Source organism: Cyanistes caeruleus, chromosome 9, assembly GCF_971803275.1.
Source record: "Cyanistes caeruleus chromosome 9, bCyaCae1.hap1.1, whole genome shotgun sequence".
Lineage (NCBI taxonomy): Eukaryota > Metazoa > Chordata > Aves > Passeriformes > Paridae > Cyanistes > Cyanistes caeruleus.
The window spans coordinates 7,589,451-7,607,086 of record NC_141709.1 but is presented as its reverse complement, the minus strand read 5'-3'; the positions used below and the strand labels follow the sequence as shown (position 1 = coordinate 7,607,086).

The 17,636-nt window shown below is 37.7% G+C and overlaps 1 long non-coding RNA gene across 1 annotated transcript; it reads left to right on the top strand.

The window, feature by feature from the left end:
* The first annotated feature begins 3,758 nt into the window (after positions 1 to 3,758).
* On the top strand, positions 3,759 to 15,526 carry LOC147651484 (uncharacterized). The gene is made up of 2 exons (XR_015274091.1): positions 3,759 to 4,112; positions 12,820 to 15,526. It is a non-coding gene; the product is annotated as an uncharacterized LOC147651484 (long non-coding RNA).
* Positions 15,527 to 17,636: the final 2,110 nt, after the last annotated feature.

Below are 17,636 nucleotides of genomic sequence, written 5' to 3'. Positions count from 1 at the left end.
GTTTCAGCAGTGACATTTAATAAAAGCCTCCAGTTTTACTTTCCTGAGTGCAACAAGCAGTGTTTTCTCTTGGCCAGAGGAGGGGTGGTGGTTTGGCAGGTGAGGACAACAGGGACCATGCCTGCAAAATCCACAGTGCAGAGCACAGCTCACAAACACAAGAAATGGAATAATTAATCCTAAAATGAGCACAAAGTAAGACTGAAAGGTCAGCTGAGCTGATGGGCATGTTTTGCAGCATAACAATTTCAGAAATGGTGTTGAACTTCTGCGGGGTACGTTGTGCTGGAAATGCCACCCATCTGCTGTGTTCAGCTTCAGCTCTGGGTTTTGGAGGCACACAGATGAGGATCAGTCACGCATGGAGAGGAACAGCAAAGATAATTTTGTAGGGGGGTAAAGCTGAAGGTTTAAGTTCTCCCTGTTGCAGAGGTCTTAATCATTCATGCTGCTGCTAATAGTAAATTAAGTCTTTAAATGTCAGACCATTGTTGTGCATCTTTTCCACATCAGAACCAAGGAAAATCTTTTCTTACTGGCATTCAACCTCTAGGAAAGGAGTCGACAAGGACAGTTTTCCCTGTTGCTGGTCTGGAAAAGATGGAAAGCTATGCCCTTGCCAGCCTCATTCCTCTGGGATGAATGCTGCATTCCACCCTACTTGGATATAATATAAACTAATACATAATTAATTTGTATTTTGGTCAAAACCAGTACCCAAAACTGACTTGGCCACAAAGTTTAAGCCACTGGCACCAGAGGTAGAATTTTTCCAGATTAGAAATTAAGTGCGTATACAAGACAAAAGAGAAAAAATCTGAAAATAAATACTCTTAGTGTTTTCATCCATATCAGTATAATTCAATGGCTTTAAGCTGAAGGAGGGGATATTTAGGTGGGATATTGTGAAGGAATTGTTCCCTGTGAGGGTGGGGAGGCCCTGGCACAGGGTGCCCAGAGAAGCTGTGCCTGCCCCTGGATCCCTGGAAGTGTCCAAGGCCAGGTTGGATGGGGCTTGGAGCACCCTGGGATAGTGAAAAGTGTCCCTGCCCATGGCAGGGGGTGGCACTGGATGGGCTTTGGGGTCCTTTCCAACCTAAACCATCCCATAATTCTGTGATTTTACCAACAACAAATTTCCTGACAACAAAAAACCCCAGAGAATCAGCAGTTCTTATAATGACTACAACTGTCACTTAAAAATACTTACCCTATAAAATATTTAAACCTTAAAATGAGATGTGAGACTAAACACAAAAACCAGACAGAAGGAAACATTAATTTTAAATATGTGCTGTATATAATTGTAGATTAAAATATTACAGCAAGTCATTTTTTCTTGATGGGAGACACTGTTCTCCAAGCAGCCTCGTGAGGAAATATGACAGTTTTGACAGAACACATTTTGCAAACACAGGTAGCAGTTTTGATAAAAATACACAGAATTCTAGTTTTATTCTTATCAAATAATGATATGTTAAATTTTAATTTGAAAATTACAGCTGTATTGGTATAATTCCCTTTCTGTTAAATAAGTAAAATCAATCCAAGAGATAAATATTTTGATTTTATTAAAATAGAATGTAATTTCTATGAAATATATTTTAGCTTACAACATATATTTATTTAGAAATTGTAGGTTTTCCTAGTTTTTGTTTGGACAGATGCTATTGATCTATCAGTATTGCACCACTTATGTCCTAAATTCAGTATGTTCAAATATCAGAGTGCTAAGGCTGAAGCCAAAGATTTCATTCTTGAAACACTTAATGATGTCACAGTCCAGCTTTAGAAGCCCCATCATTAAAAACCCTTCTGAGATCAAGCAAAATAATAAAACATTAGTGAGTTCATCCTTTAATCCAATTCACGTATTTTTCCATGAATTGTTGAACACTCATATTTTACTCATTCTTTGCACCAGCAACAATTCTTTAGTGTGACACACAGCTTATTTTGGGCTTTGATGCAGCTCAAACAAAAAATTTGCAGAATAATAATGTCATTTAATTGTATTCATCACCTGAATGAGTCAATGTTTAACAAACCTAATCAGCTCCCCCTTCCTTCCTGCAATCAGGTGTGGCAGCGTGGTTTTCCTCCCACCACAGAGACCTGGATCCCAATTAATCAGAGCATTCCAGCTTCTCCTCACTCCATTTAAAACTTGTGCTGAGCGCTGCCTCCGCTGTGTCCTGGGATTTACTGCCACAAATAAACTGCAGCTCGTTCCCTTTGAACTGGGACCTGTTTCCAAGTTCACACATTCTGTGATCCTGTAATTCCATTGCAGCAGCAGCTCATAATGACATTTTTGTCCCTGCCATTTGCCAAAGGAGTGATTCCAGTTCTCAGCACATGAGGAGGGATAAAGACACATTTTTTAATTATAACCACGACAGAGCCATGGAGCTCTATCACTAAAATAGCTATAGATATTTATCTATATGTTGTAACATCATTAATTGAATTTCATAAAATCTCATTGCATATAACCTCATCCTTGTGGGAAGCAGCAAATGTCACATTACCACACCCATAATAAGGAGGGGTAAAAGGGAGTTTACTCCCAGTTAACCATAGGATTTTGTCTGAGGTGAAGAATGCTTCAGGAGGGGCTAAAGCTGAAAGGAATTTAAATAGCAAATTAATAAAATCATTACTCTGCCTTCTCAGAAGAAACTGATATTAATGTTGTAGCACTGTGACTCATCTGACCATGTTTCAGAAGCAGCAGCCATGCCCAGAGGGGATTTTTGTTAGTTTGTATATTTGTTTTGTTGGGATTTAGGATAGACGTGGGCTTACAAGCTGTTCAGGGCCTGTACACCATGTTTAGAAGGTATAATCTGCTTTGTACCTATTGCCTCTCTTTGCTTGGGATACCAAACTTTCTCTCTGGGACATAAAAATAAACATGCATTCATGGTATAGATAAGATGCAGATGTCCCTATGTGTACCAGAGAAACATCCTGATTTCATAATTTCTATTCCTTTGAAAAAATAGGTTTATGTGCCTGTGGTGATATGAACAATTCCTGACTTTTAATGGGAGATTTAGGGACTGACAAACTGCACTCCTCTGAAATAAAGATGTTCTTCTCACAATTTCAATGAAAACAGGATGGATAATAGCAGCAACAGCAATAACTGAGGCACCTTCAAATAATAATATGATTAAAAAAGATAATCCTTGATAAGAAAAAGGAAATGAAGGAAAATTAATAGCAGTATTATCAACAGACTGTTGTGCAGACACCTGACTTTTACATGGCTATTCCAAGAAAATGACAAGTTTTATTTCCAGGCTGACTTGTCTTGGACATCATTTTGTAAGCAGCAGTGAAAAGTTTCAAAGAAACACTGTTCTACTTATGAACACTTAATAATAAAGCCTCAATATTTAATATTTTATTTATTTATTTACAGAAAATTTGCCAAATTCAGCCAGGCTTAGTTTTATAGATGGTTTCAGAGCACTAACTAGAAAAAGAAGGTAAAAGGCAAAGTAAATTTTAATTACATCTTGCAATATAGCCCTTGTATAAGGAGGAAGAGGTTTCTTACTATATATTTTTGATGAGCTACCCTTTGGAATACAGAAGCAGCAACATCATGAAGAAAATATGTGACCCTAAAATTCAGGTGGATCACTGCTGCCTGGGATAACCATTAATAATTACCTTGATCAGACAGTGATGATTAATGGACTTCAGGTGTTCCAACAGGACAAAGTGAAAACATTTGAGGCTTGGCTGAGCGTCAGAGGGAGAGGAGGGGTTGATATGAAATTCAATTATACAAGGTTAAAGTTCCAGTGAAGAATATTTCTGTAAAACTTGGGACAGGCTTCCACCTCCTCAGCAGCCACAACACCACACAGAGGGACTAGATTTTGTCTGTTAACCTGTTCTATTTCTGAGAGAGAGAGATTTCCTGGGAATTTGGCAGCCATCTGGGCAGTGTCCTGTGCAGCTCAGCAGCCAAAGTAACTGCCTCCCAGCAGGATAGGTATAATAGAGAAGGAATGTCACTTTGGGAAATGTACTGCTAGTGGTCCTTGGACAACATGAGCTGTCCAGAAGAGGAAAAAAAGAGAGAAGAAATAAAAGTAAGTCACATTTTTATTTCTGTCCACAGTCTAGCATAAGAAAAGGTAAATGTGGTGTGACTCAGTGGGCTTTAGGGAAATGTAAACTGCAGGCACCTCTCCCATGCAGGGATTCTCCAGAGCCAAAGGTTTTCAGCATGAGGTTTATGGTGGTAGAAAGCCTTGTTCCATGTTATTTCCCCTTGGCATCTACTTGAGGTCAGCCTGATAGTCCCCAGCTGGATAGAATTCCCTCCCACCTTTTCCCCATGAAGAACAAAGGCATCTGCAGTTACTCTCCCAGTGTTAAATACCCATGTGTTCATTCCATGAAAAGCACATAGGAAAAAGTTTTACCCTTCTGAGGGCTGATAGCGTCCTTCCATGAGACTTTTCTCCTCAGAAAAGAGCAGAGATTGCCCTTCTGTGTCCTTGGAAGTCTTCCCCTGGGGCTTTTTTCTTCAGCTGTCCCAAGCTTTATGAAGCTCCCCTCGTGCTAGGGGATGTGCTGAAGGTCCCCTGTGCTGCACACAGGCACTTCTGCCTGGCCTTTTCCCCAAAAAAATCTGTTTTCTTCTGGGATTGAAACCAAACACAGAGCCTAGCTCTCCTTTCCCTTACAGCTCAATGCCAGGCACTTCAGCTGGGTTAATTCCAGGCCTGGGATGGTGCAAGCTCAGTACCCAGATTGCATTTATAGACTGGGATATAAACTGGGATCTGTATATATTGGGATCTGTACTAGTTCCAAGGAAATGCCCAGAATGTAAGAAATGCCTGCAATTGGGGCTGCAATACAAAACCAAAGTAATTATTTTAATTTCCTGTTACAGATTTCTGTTAAAATATGCCTGGATGAAAAAGAGAGACATTTAAATGAACAGTTTTCTGTTTGTGCAACTTGTGTACAAACAAGTCCTTTAAAACAAAGATCAAGGATGTTTTTTTCTTATATTGATAGGGCTTATTTTCCTCACACACCAACAGTCTTCTCTTTTATTTTCCCAACAAAATATTTGATTTCTGCTAGTAGAGTTCCTTGACTTGCATCTGTAAGTGGCCCTCATGAGGTTCATTAAATGCTATAATCTTTAACAATAAAAATCAATGGGTGTTGCCTTTTTTCTTATAAAGTGGGGTTTTTTTGCATATAATTCCTTTTTTCCATATAATTTTTTGCATATAATGCTCATACAGGCATCTCCCCATATAACATTGCTCTGATATTTGCAGTTAAAGGAATGTAACACTAGAAAAAACAGCAATATTAATCAGTAATAATACTATTCAATGAAATGGCTGATATTTCTGGAAAGAAAATTATAAAGTTCAGATTTATTTTTAAAAGTGTATTGAGTTAATGGTTTTCCTTACCCCATTGTAAACCTGATACTCATGATAACAAAAATTGGGGCTTCTTAACCAGAGTTTAGTGGGTCAGTCACATGTTAATATTAGGACATATAATTTTGTGGGCCAACAAAGTCTTTCTTCTGTGGAAGACTGAAAATTTTTGTGTGTCTTCCACATAAAACTCATTTTTTCCTCCTTTTGCTTGAAGTTTTCTGCTGGGATCCAGCACAATCTGAAAATGTGGCTTTATTTTTGTTTTTTTGCATTGAGCTTGTTATATCTTGGAACTCTAGTGCTAGTTATGCAGATTTTTATGGGTTCTTGGAAGTAGAAAAGGAAAATTGTCAAAGTTAATAAGTCTGAGGTTGGTACAATAGTGAGAAATAAAAATCCAGTGCAAATATAAGTCAAAGTTCTAAGATTTTGGTACTGTTGGAAGATAATTTTTATTAAACAATAAAGTTAAAGGCATCAGAAAAGGGCTTCATTCCTCATATGAAAGGTTTAGATGCCAACAAAAATTGGGCAAGATATATCCTAAGTAATAGAGTCTTGGAAAAATAAAGTTTTAAAGTAAATGCAAGACAAAATGAACAAAAAAGTGGGAAAACAAACAAACAAAAAAAAGTCTTTGGTATGAGCTGGGTTAAGATTTCTCCCTGCTTCCCTATTGATTTTCAGACTTGTTTTGTAAGTACATGAAACACGGGGTTGCAGAAAAATCCATCCCAAGAAAGACAAATGCCAAGTTTTTGTTGTGTGTGACACAGGCAGCAGGCTGGAATGCTAACTTTTGCCCTGGTCACCAATCAGCAGATAATGAGGTTTCTAGTTGGAGTGTATCTATTATTTTTTTTCCTTTATTTTTGTTTGGGAATGTGTTTGCTTTTCAATGTCTGACATTTACCTAATGCATTGTGTCTCACAACAAAATAAATTGTCTGGTTTTCCTAGCATTGAGTGTTTAATAACATCATGTAGCAGAGGATTCTCAGGAACACAGAGGTCAACTGGAAACACTCCCCTGGCTGTGGTTAGTTACAAATATATGGGCTGAAGTGGAGGAAAATCCTCCTTTTTTGATCACAAGATTTACTTCTTATGTCAAATAGCAAAATTAATGTTGATCATAAAGATTAAGTAAGGAGGACTTGCACTGCCAAGTCTCAGGGTTAAATCTTTCCTGGAGATGTGAAATGCTTATGGAGTCAGTGGGAAATCATAAATACCATTATTATGGTTTATGGAGGACTTGAGACTGTTCCCCACACACCTAAAGCAGAATATGGAATGACATTGGGAAGATTGCTGTGAACTTATTTTATGCAAATGGTTGTGAACGGAAACAATTTGAATTTATTCCAAGCTGGAAAATATAAGATTTTTCCTGTGACTCTTGGGGATGTTCTGTGCAGGGCTAAGATTTGGACCCAATTATCCTTGTGGGTCCCTCCCAACTGAGCAGATTCTGTGATTTCTGTATTGTTATTTCCTCAGAGATTTTTCTTCCTTCATCACTGGGAACAAGCCAGAAACTGCTGGACAATAAACAGATGAAGTGAAATATTTGTGAGGTTCCTCAAGAGCCTGGCTGAAATGATGAAATTATCCAGTGTGTAACTAAATGTGAATTTTCCCATAAAACACTTGAGTTTCCTGAGTTTATTGTCAGGAGAGTGACAACCCCATCTATTATTTAGACCTCCACAGGCACTATCAGTGCCCAAAACCCTCACATCACCCACTGCTGGCTCATTCTAGGTTAACTAATTTCATATTAATGATTCTTAGCAAGAAAAAAGGAGTTACTGAGCAGTAGGAGAGAGAAGTTTATTTAGAGAAACCCATGGAGAGGAGAAGTGGAGGGGTGAGAAACTTCAAGAGAAACTAGAGATTGAATGTGATTCAGCACTGACCTGCTCACTGTCTATCACCAAGGTGACACCAAGCTCTGTGCTGGCAAAAAGGGATTCTGTAGATAAACTTCAGATAATGCTGAGGATATTTAATGCTCAATTTAATACAGAGAAATTAAATATTTCTGTAACTAATTTGGTGCCTCTATTTTTGAAGGAACTTTCTCAGAGATGATCTGAAGAATAAAGATTTTGATCTGTAATGAAGTTGATAAAATAGCAACTTATTTCTATTTCTGCTTCAAAAATGATCAAATTAACAATTTGCAAATAAACATTTGTTTTGAATTTGTGTCATCAGTGCCAACATTGAAATGAGCAATCTCTTTATCTGTTCTAAATCCAGACTTTTACCAAAACCAGTAAATTCACAGGACATGTTGAGCATATATCACATTTGTATAGGCTTAACACACAGAATCATGGAATAACCTAAGTTGAAAGGGATCCTCAAGGATCAACTTGAACCCCTGGCCCTGGACAGACACCAAGATTCAATGTTTTTTACTTGAAGTTTTGGAATTGAATTCCCTACAGGATGAGGGACTGACTTGTGTCCTTGAGCTGTCTTTTTAACTCTTTCATTCAGCTTCTCCTACAGCCTTTTTCTACACTTTGCTTTTTAGTTTATTCAATTGTTTCCTCATTTGCATGGATTCATGCTCTATGATAAGTGATTCCTGTACATTTAGCTTTTTTTAAGCTATATTTAGATCTAGCAGAACTTTTCTTTCTGCTGTAAAAATCACAGGAACATAAAAATTAGATAGCCTGAAGCCTCCACAGATTTCTCATGTTTAATTTTTCCAAGTTGCTATAGTAACTTATAACAAAAAAAAAAAAATCATGTTGCGTAAAAAAATACCCTAGGTAAGATAAGAAAACTTGATAGAAAACCAAATTAAATTCCAAGATAGGAGATTGAAACACATTAAAATAAAATGGATACCACCATATTTCAGACCTATGTAAAAAAGACCATTTAAAAATCTTAAGATGGCAATCAGTCTTTAATCTGCAGCAATATAAGTAAACAGCAAGAACCTAGTTTTAAATTTTCTTTGTGTGTCCCAAGGGGTTGGTTGGTGACCTTTATCTTCCTGCTCATTCATTCCAACTTCTTCATATGAACTCAAGGAGTTATAGAAGAATTCAGCTGTGGAAGTGGAAAGGGATTTTAAAAAAATAAAACAAATCACACTCAAATCCACCCCTAAGAGAAGCTGTGGCTTCCCCTGGATCCCTGGAAGTGTCCAAGGCCAGGCTGGACAGGGTTTGGAGCAACCTGGGCTAGTGGAAGGTGTCCCAGCCCATGGCAGAGGGTGACACTGGGTGGGCTTTAAGGTCCCTTCCAGCCCAACCCAGTCTGGGATTCCATGTTAGTTAACAGAAAAACTCTTAACAAATGGGACTTCTCAAAATTCAGGATCATTTCATAGTGAACAAGTGCACCTTAATCTCTGCCACAATTATCTATGTCCTTAAAAGCAACACATTCCCAGCTCTTGGAAGGCTGATGATAATCCGCTTAAAGCAGAGGAATTAGCATCCCTTTATTATTACAAAACCACAAAAATTCCCTTTGCACTTCCACCTCCTTGTAATAGAATCCTTTGCAATAAATGATACGCAAAGAATATTCCATTTCTCTGAAGATGTTCAGTTGACTTAGTAGAAATCCATAATCTACAAAGAGAAAGCACATCAAATATTCTCTGCATCCATTAATAGCTGATTAAACAGCGACACTGAAATACTGAATCAAATTGTTTTCCCTATAAAAACTTTGAAGAGGCTCCTTGAAGAGCCTATTCCTATATGGAAATCTGTGTGACGCATTCACAAAGGCGAAATGAAGGGAGACGTGAAAGATGCCCTGTAGGTGACCTTTTGGTGGACTAAAAACTGCATGTTCCTTGTCATTTTATAGCCTTAGTTACCAAGCCTCTCAGCCCATCTTCAATATTACAGTCCTTTTTAGTTTACTTCTTTCTCAGATAAAATAGTAAAAAAAATGTTATTGCTCATTTCATGGTCTTCTTCATTTAAGTTGCACTGACTTAATATGGTGAGGCTTGTAAAGATGAAAGAATAACCTGGGGTCAGTTTTGAGGCCTTCAGGATAAGACAGACCTTGAGGGACTGGAGCAGGTCCAGGGCAGTGAATGAAGCTGGAGAAGGGTCTGGAGCCCCAGGAGCAGCTGAGGGAGCTGGGAAAGGGGCTCAGCCTGGAGAAAAGGAGGCTCAGGGGGGACCTTCTGGCTCTGCCCAACTCCCTGACAGGAGGGGACAGCCAGGGGGGTCGGGCTCTGCTCCCAGGGAACAGGGACAGGAGGAGAGGGAATGGCCTCAGGCTGTGCCAGGGGAGGCTCAGGTTGGACAGGAAGATCGGTTTAGGTATTAGGGAAAATGAGTTCACTGAAAGAGTGATCAGACATTGTCATAGCTGTCCAGGAAGGTGTTGGATTCCCCATCCCTGGAGGGAGTTAAAGCCATGTCGATGTGGCATTTGGGGACATGAGTCAGTGGTGGCCTTGGCAGTGCCGGGGGATGGTTGGACTCAATGACTTCAGAGGGCTTTTCCAACTTGAACGATTCTAGGATTCTATTTTGGAGCCATGAGGAAATATTAACTTAGAAAAAGACCGAGAAGAATATTTTGAAGGAGATAAGGAAGATGTGCTGACATGCCTTTGGCTGGGGGAAAGCATCCTGTGCTGTTTAAGATGAAAGCTGAAGCGGACATTTTCTGAGGAGAAATTGAACTTGGAGATGAGGGAGAATAGTTGCACATTAAACTCACTAATCAGAGACCAGCCAGGAGAAATTAGCATGACACAGAAAATCAGATTCTAACATTAAATTAATGTTGATTAAAAAGTGAGAAACTGATTGCAGTGGAAATAGAAGCCCCTTCTTCATCCATGGGGCATAAGCACCACAAAAATTAATTATTTAAAAAAGTTCAGCTGCTGAAGTATTTAATATTCCATAAATGAGCTCCTGGCTCTGAGTGAAAGAGTAGCTTTCTTTATCAGTTCATGGCATGCTTTGCTTGTGGAATCACTAAGAACAATATTGATGGCATTGAGAAATGTGCAACTGGGCTTTTTTCACAATGCTGAGCCTATTTAGTCCTGACAAACTGGAACACAGAGCTCCAGGATAAACGCAAACTATCAAAAACTGGATTTTTACTCCCAGTAGGGGGAATGTGGACAGTCTACTTAAATAGTGCAGCTACTACACTACAGCTAATTTATTAATCATAATTGAGGTGCAATATGCTGCATTATTTAAGGCTTTCCTGCATTTCCACTTGCACAGTTATTTCAGGGAGATTCATAACTGTTGGCATGTGGAGCAGTCATTATTCTAATTAGGAAGGAAAATACCGATGGCTCAGTTCATCCTCCAACAAATCAATATTTAATTAACAGTATGTCACCACCCAAATGTCTGGAATTAAATTTTGTGTGGGTAAGACGACAATACTGTTCTTTACCCACATTGCCATATACATTAAGATTCTTGGACATGTAAGTGAAAACATACAAAAAGGCTGTCACAAAGCATTCAGGCAGCCAGAGACTCTTTCAACCTAGCCTCGGTGTAGTAACATATTTGGATATTTTTTTTTTAATCTAGATTTCTCCCTTAACTTATATTCTTCCGAGCTGTATGAAAAACCAAAAGTCCTCCAAAATATTGGTGTGCAAAGAGCTCTGGCTGTGAGAGTCAGGGCTCTGTAAAACTTGGAGGAGGGGTAAACTTCCTTTCCATCACTATTCTCCTACTGGGGTCTTTCCAACAACTGGTACCTAAATGTAACCATATTATTATGTGTATGAATATTTAGTGCAGAGGATAGAAGTGTTCCTAATGGAACTTTGGAAAATCTTCTGCAAATGCCTGATCTATATCAAAATTGTATGCCAAAGTTTTACTGGACAAAATACAGAGGTAAAAATGGATGTGGGTCAGTATTTGGCTCTTGAATAATCCTGAATAATCTTGGATAACCCAACAATGTTCCTCTGTTTTATTTCAATTTTGTGTTTGTGGTAATGAAGGATAATGTTTAGTTATATTTCTTATTTAGGAATGTGGTTCTGCAATGCCTGACAGGCAAAAGAATATGGGAGGTGAGAGAGAAGATAGGATTGAAAAAGACACACAGCTGGTCAACACCATACTCTCAACACAGAAAATACCTTAATAATTTTTATGTTAAAAATGTCCAGAGTATTATTGAATATTATTAAATATTAGAAATACTAATTTTACAGAAGCCCACTTCCCTAGGGACAAACTATAAACAGTATTTTCTTGAGCATAATTTCAGGGTAGATTAATTTTGTAATTAAAGGTAATTTTTTTTTTTTCAAAGCTAATAGCTACTTTTACATTAATTTAGAGATAATGGATTTGTTGTTCACTTATAGTTTCTTATATTTAGTTATCTTAAAAGAGAAGAGAATATGGTACAATCAGAGTCTTCCCTAATCTTGATTGAACTGTCACAGCTTGGTTTTAACCCTTTTGAAATATTAAACTTGTAAGCCCTGAAGACTTTTAACTTTGCAGGTGGTAGCAAGTTAAGCCTCCTCTCAGGCCTTTGCTTTTCCTTGGTACATGACCAGCAGGCAGGATATAATCACTGTAATTCCTTCAAAGACAGGGAAGGAGATCAAACAGGGCCTTTTCCTGCAGTAAGTCAGCAAATCCCAGGTGTGAATGTTGGAGCTTTTCCCAAGGCCACGGCCACGTGTGCACCAGGGTCAAACCAGTGCCAAGGCAGAGCTCTGGAGCAGGGATTACCCTTGGCAAAACAGGGAAGGGGCAACTTTATTGCCACAGAGCTTTTCCTTCCTTACTACAAGGAAATTAGATTTATTCTTTAGGAATATATATTATTGTCCGTAGGAAAATATACCAGCTGTTGTCTTGAGAAATAAAACCATTTAGGGCTTATTATTGCATGGAATTGCTCTGCCTATGGGTCTGGTACTGGAGTCCAGATCAGTTCTCCAGCAGAGCTCTAAAATTCTGTGATTTTCCAATCTGAACTGTGGTGAGAAAAGACCTCCAAGATCACCAAGTCTAATCTTGAATGAACACCCACTACAGCATGCCCCTGTTATAATAATCCCTTTGTAGGATGGACATAGAGAAACCTATTCCACAGATAGATTTTCTAGACTGTTTAACCCAGCTTTACAAATTGCCTTCTTTTAAATTTTTAAGTCATTAAATCAGTTGAAATTATTTTCTAAGCTTTCTTCGCTTGTAACTCTGTAAATCATGCTCAGATGGACGTTTCACATGCACATAAAACCCCATGCCCCTGCAGAAACCCTGTGTTCATGCAAAAACCATGCCCATGCCCACCATGCATCTGTCTGTTTTCAGAGAATTTCTACATTTTGATGCACTTCCAACTCTTCTTTTGACCCTAGAATACAGAAACTGGAAGAACCCCCATTGCTCTAAGGCCAGGTAACCTTCAGCTTGGCTGCCCCAGAATCTGGATGTGAAACTTCTCATGGAATGAGTTATTTGTGCCCTTCTGCTTGACAGCTTCTGTTCCTGGTTCTTTTTCCTTCAACTTTTAGCATGGTATTTAGGACTGTAGTCAGAAAGTCTGGAAAAAATGCAGGAAACAGAGAAACAGAAGCACATTTCAATCCATCATCATACATATAAGAGAAACAGCCTGTAAGGAGTTTTTTTATCCTTTTATTCACAACACACTGCTTGTAAAAGAGAGAAGAGTCTTTAAATTTCATTTGAGACACAAACCAGGATCAGAATCAGGTTCCAAACACGCTAATTGTTATCTCAGATGGAAACTCCATCTGATTACAGTTACATTTTTCTCTACTAATTAATATACATAAAAGTCATTTATCTTTTCACCTTGGAAACAAAAGAGTGAAGAAACAAAATCAGGTCTTTCATCATGTGGGAAAGAATCAGACATAGAAAATTAGTCTCCAGAACCTGATCAGCTTGTCTTTCAGGAGAGAAAAATATGATCAAAATCAGGAATTGCTGTCTGTATTCCTGACCTGAAAAATCAACTGCATATGACAGTTTTCCTCTCTGCTGTTAAGGTGGAAGTTGTTACCAGACCTTGCTGGGTGAAATTCAAGACATAAAGTAAAACACGCACTGTAATTTAAGGATTTTAAAAATACTGTGCATTACTTAGACAAAGATATGCTTTGTATTCTTACTGTTCTCCCACATTTTCCAAACCACACCCCAAATTACCATTGACCTCAGTTAACACATTAGGTACATAAGATACCTGGATGTGAGCATGGATACCTGGATGTGATACCTGGATGTCTCACATCACAAAAACAAAGGTCCTTTTTGAAATCTGCCTCCCTAAACACAAACAGAACAAAGCAAACACTGTCTGCAAATAATTTAATTTCTTTAGGTAATATATGCCTTAATGTCATTGGAAAATGCACAAGGTGAGGAAATATTTAAGTGGGAATCCTGATGAATTTGTGGAGTCTCCCTGGGCTGAATTCCATTCTTCTTGGCCTACTGAAGATGCTGATTCTGCTGCCTGAAATGCAACTTCTGTCTGACCCCAGAGACAGGACTAGGACAAAGGTCTGACTGGCTCCTCTCATGAGTGGGTAGGAATAACAATTCACCTTTTTTTAATTTTTCCAAATATCCTTTTTTTCTGAGCTAAGGATATACAATGAAGGTGCTTCTAACAACCTAAAGAAGGACAGTGCCTTGGCTCTGGCTGGAACCAAAGCAGAAATGCTGACCTAGAAAGGAAGACTTTCCTTGGGCAGGAAGATTTTGTTATTAATTCCCTTGCAGCTGTGCTGAGCCAGTGATGAAAATCTGCCTTGCTACAGTTAAATATGAGGGACAGCTGAATAGAAGTGATATCACTTTCAATTCCCTGTTTATTTATGCAGTGTGGGATGGTGGTGGATCTGCACCACCACACAGGAATTGGTTACAGATTCCTCCCTCAGCAGCGGAGCTGAACTTCTGTGAAATCCTGGTGCCTAAGGCTGGAGCCAGGCTTTTCTCCATGCAGGATTTTTATCACTGGACCTGTGATACTCAGTCTCTGGCCTTTAGGAAAAAAGGGAATTGTACTGTTACCACCTAGAGGAATTTTATTGCAAGTGGAATGATTAAAGCCTGTGCTTTTGGGAGTGTGGGACAAGCCTTTATTCTTCCTGCACCAATTACTCTGTGATTTGTCCAGCTATTGTTCCAGTTGTCTATGGAATAGGACTCCACTCCTTATGTATTGGATTACAGGGAATTCTTGTGTTTGTGAGCTCTTAATTTAAAAGACAGCTCAGTCTAATTTACAGATAAGTCTAAGCTATAAAACTCAGCTCTAGATTTCAACTTCTTCCTTCCATTTAAAGAAACAAAAAACAATTATTAGGATTCAGGCTTTGGATTGCCCAGCTAAATAGGGAAGGATCAACTGTGAAATTCAAGTCTGACTTCATGCAACAGAAACCTTTGCCTGGCAGACATGATTTGGTTTTGGATGAAGCACTGCAGATCTTGTATAAATAAACCCCACCTCCCCCTATCATTTAGATACTGCATTAGTAATAAATCCAATTTTAATCATGGAATCACACAATGTTTCCTCCTCATAGAATAAGAGACACTTCATCATTCATGATTTTAAGGGATGTGGTTATACCTTCTACATACTGGGAATTAAATAATAAAGTCATGGTAAAAATATTCTTTGTCTACACAGATAATTGTCATAGATGGTTCAGATAAGATCTTTGTTATCAGATAATTAATAACCAGAGCTTAGCTGAATAAAAAATATTAAATTTATTTGGAAAATAACCACCTGAGAATGCTGAAGAGCAAGAAGATGCTGAGCTGAATACAAAAGGGTAAAAAACATTAGGATTAAGTAAGACGTATACAGAAAAATATTTGGATATTTGGGTTTTCAGCTTTGAAGTTTTGATGACTTTTTTTAATATATTACTTATATACCTATCTCACAGCTTATCAATATATAACTGTATTCCATTAATGTTCCATATACTCAATATCATTCCTGAAATACATCTATAAAATCACTGTAAATTCTAAACATGATTTCTGTATTAAATCAGGCACCTTTTCTTCTTATCTTGCTGGGTTTTTTTTGGTCCAAGGATGGTTATTGACTGCTGTTGATCAATCCAGATTTATTTGAGTGAATGTCTTGCATTATTTAATACAGTCTGTATTGCTTTGCTCTGTTAGCTGGTATCGAACAACAGCTTTCAAAATTTTTTTCCCCTCATTATTTTGGTAGATGTAGAAACTTTACAAAACAAATGTGAAGTTCTATATACCTGTTTCATGTCAGAAAATTATTCCAGGCTGTTGCAGGCAGCCTTTTTTCTTTTGAGAAATGGAAAGATCTACAAGCCTTAGGAAAAAAAACAAAACCACCAAATCCTAAGGCAAATAAAAATAGGATCTTTTCAAAAGGGAATTCAGAAGGTGAATTAATTTTTTATTTTTATTTTTTTTTTAGCTATTAACCTTTCCACCACTTTCTATCTTTCTCCCTCATATATACATGATAAAACTACATTTCCAACATGCTCAGGAGAGTCCCCATCAATTAATTTTCTGTTAGGAAATACAGCTATATAATTTCTCCACTTCCATACTGATTTCAAGAATTAATACTCTCATCTCCACAGCCAATATGCTTTGCATGAAAAAGAAAGTGGCAATGGTCAAAAACCACTGAAAAGTGAGGTAAATGAGAAAACAAACTGTCTGCCTGCCTCTTAGTTTTACTTGGTTTATCCACAGCTGGGAGCAGTCATATGTCTGTGTCCTTGATCACAGAATCATGGAATGGTTTGGGTTGGAAGGAACCTTAAAGCCCATCCAGTGCCACCCCCTGCCATGGACAGGGACACCTCCCACTAGACCAGGCTGCTCCAAGCCCCATCCAACCTGGCCTTGGGCACATCCAGGGATCCAGGGGCAGCCACAGCTTCTCTGGGCTGGGCTGAAAATCCTTAAAAATGTCAAGTTTGCTATGGATAAAGTCCAAAGTTATTTCAAATGTTTTCAGTTAAAGCCAAGATTGCCAATTGTGACATAAAACATACTGAAAGTACAAATTATTCAACTTCCATTGAATCTGGGCTCCACTGAGAAGAAAAGTGGTACCTGAAAGATCAATACACAAACGCCTGTATGGGATTTTCATGAGGAATTTTATGTTTATTATTGAATGACCAAGACTTTTCCAAGTGTGCCCCTAGAGTATCATATCCAGGATTTAGTAGGATCAGTAGTTGTTGAATTATCCAATTCTCTCCTTGAAAAAGGTAAAACTTGCAAAAACTGAACAGAGAAAAATGAGTTAAATAAAAAGTGTTCTGGCTTTTGACATTTCTCAGTTTCTTTCTTTACTCAAACCAGAAGCTGAATATTTATTTTCTGATTCCCATGACTTTTATAATAGAATTTTTACACATTGTATGTATAATTATTCTGTATTGTATTATAGATATAAAAATAACATTTAATATAATTTTTTACACTTAAGTCTTATGCATGAAATTTTCCATTATACAGTAGAGAGGGCTGGGAAGAGATTTTGGGCTTACTCATGGCATTCCCAGCATAGCTGCAGACATGGAGCTGGATTCAGTCTTATGGTTCTAATTGAGGAGAAAACAGATAAATTTGTAGATACATGTAAGATTTAAAAAATGTTCTAAATTTTAGGAGATTATATATTCTATTGCTTTGTGGGGTTGAGTTTGATTTATATACTACTCCCCAATTTGTCATGCTATTTGTTATTTCTAATAGTAAGTACTCATCAAAGAATCATGAGAATTATTCAAAAGAATCATCAAAGAATTATGACTCATCATAGCATCATGAGTGCCCAAAAATTGTGATGTCTGTCTAGAAAATATAATCGGAAATTTTATTTGTATTTTCACTGACTTTTCGTCTTTGAAACTTTGTATATAGATAGACACAGATATATATATGTAAATCTATATTGACTAAAATACAACAGACCTTTATACTAGGCTAGGATATTTTTCATGTGCAATTATGACAAAATAATTCATTACAATTCTGTGTCACATTCTTCAACCTCTACATTTAAAGTATTTCCTCCTACAGAATTTTACAGAATTTTAGAGAAATTATTTTAGGATTTTCATTTATTTTCCTTTTAACACATGCTGCAGATTCAAATATGCTCTTT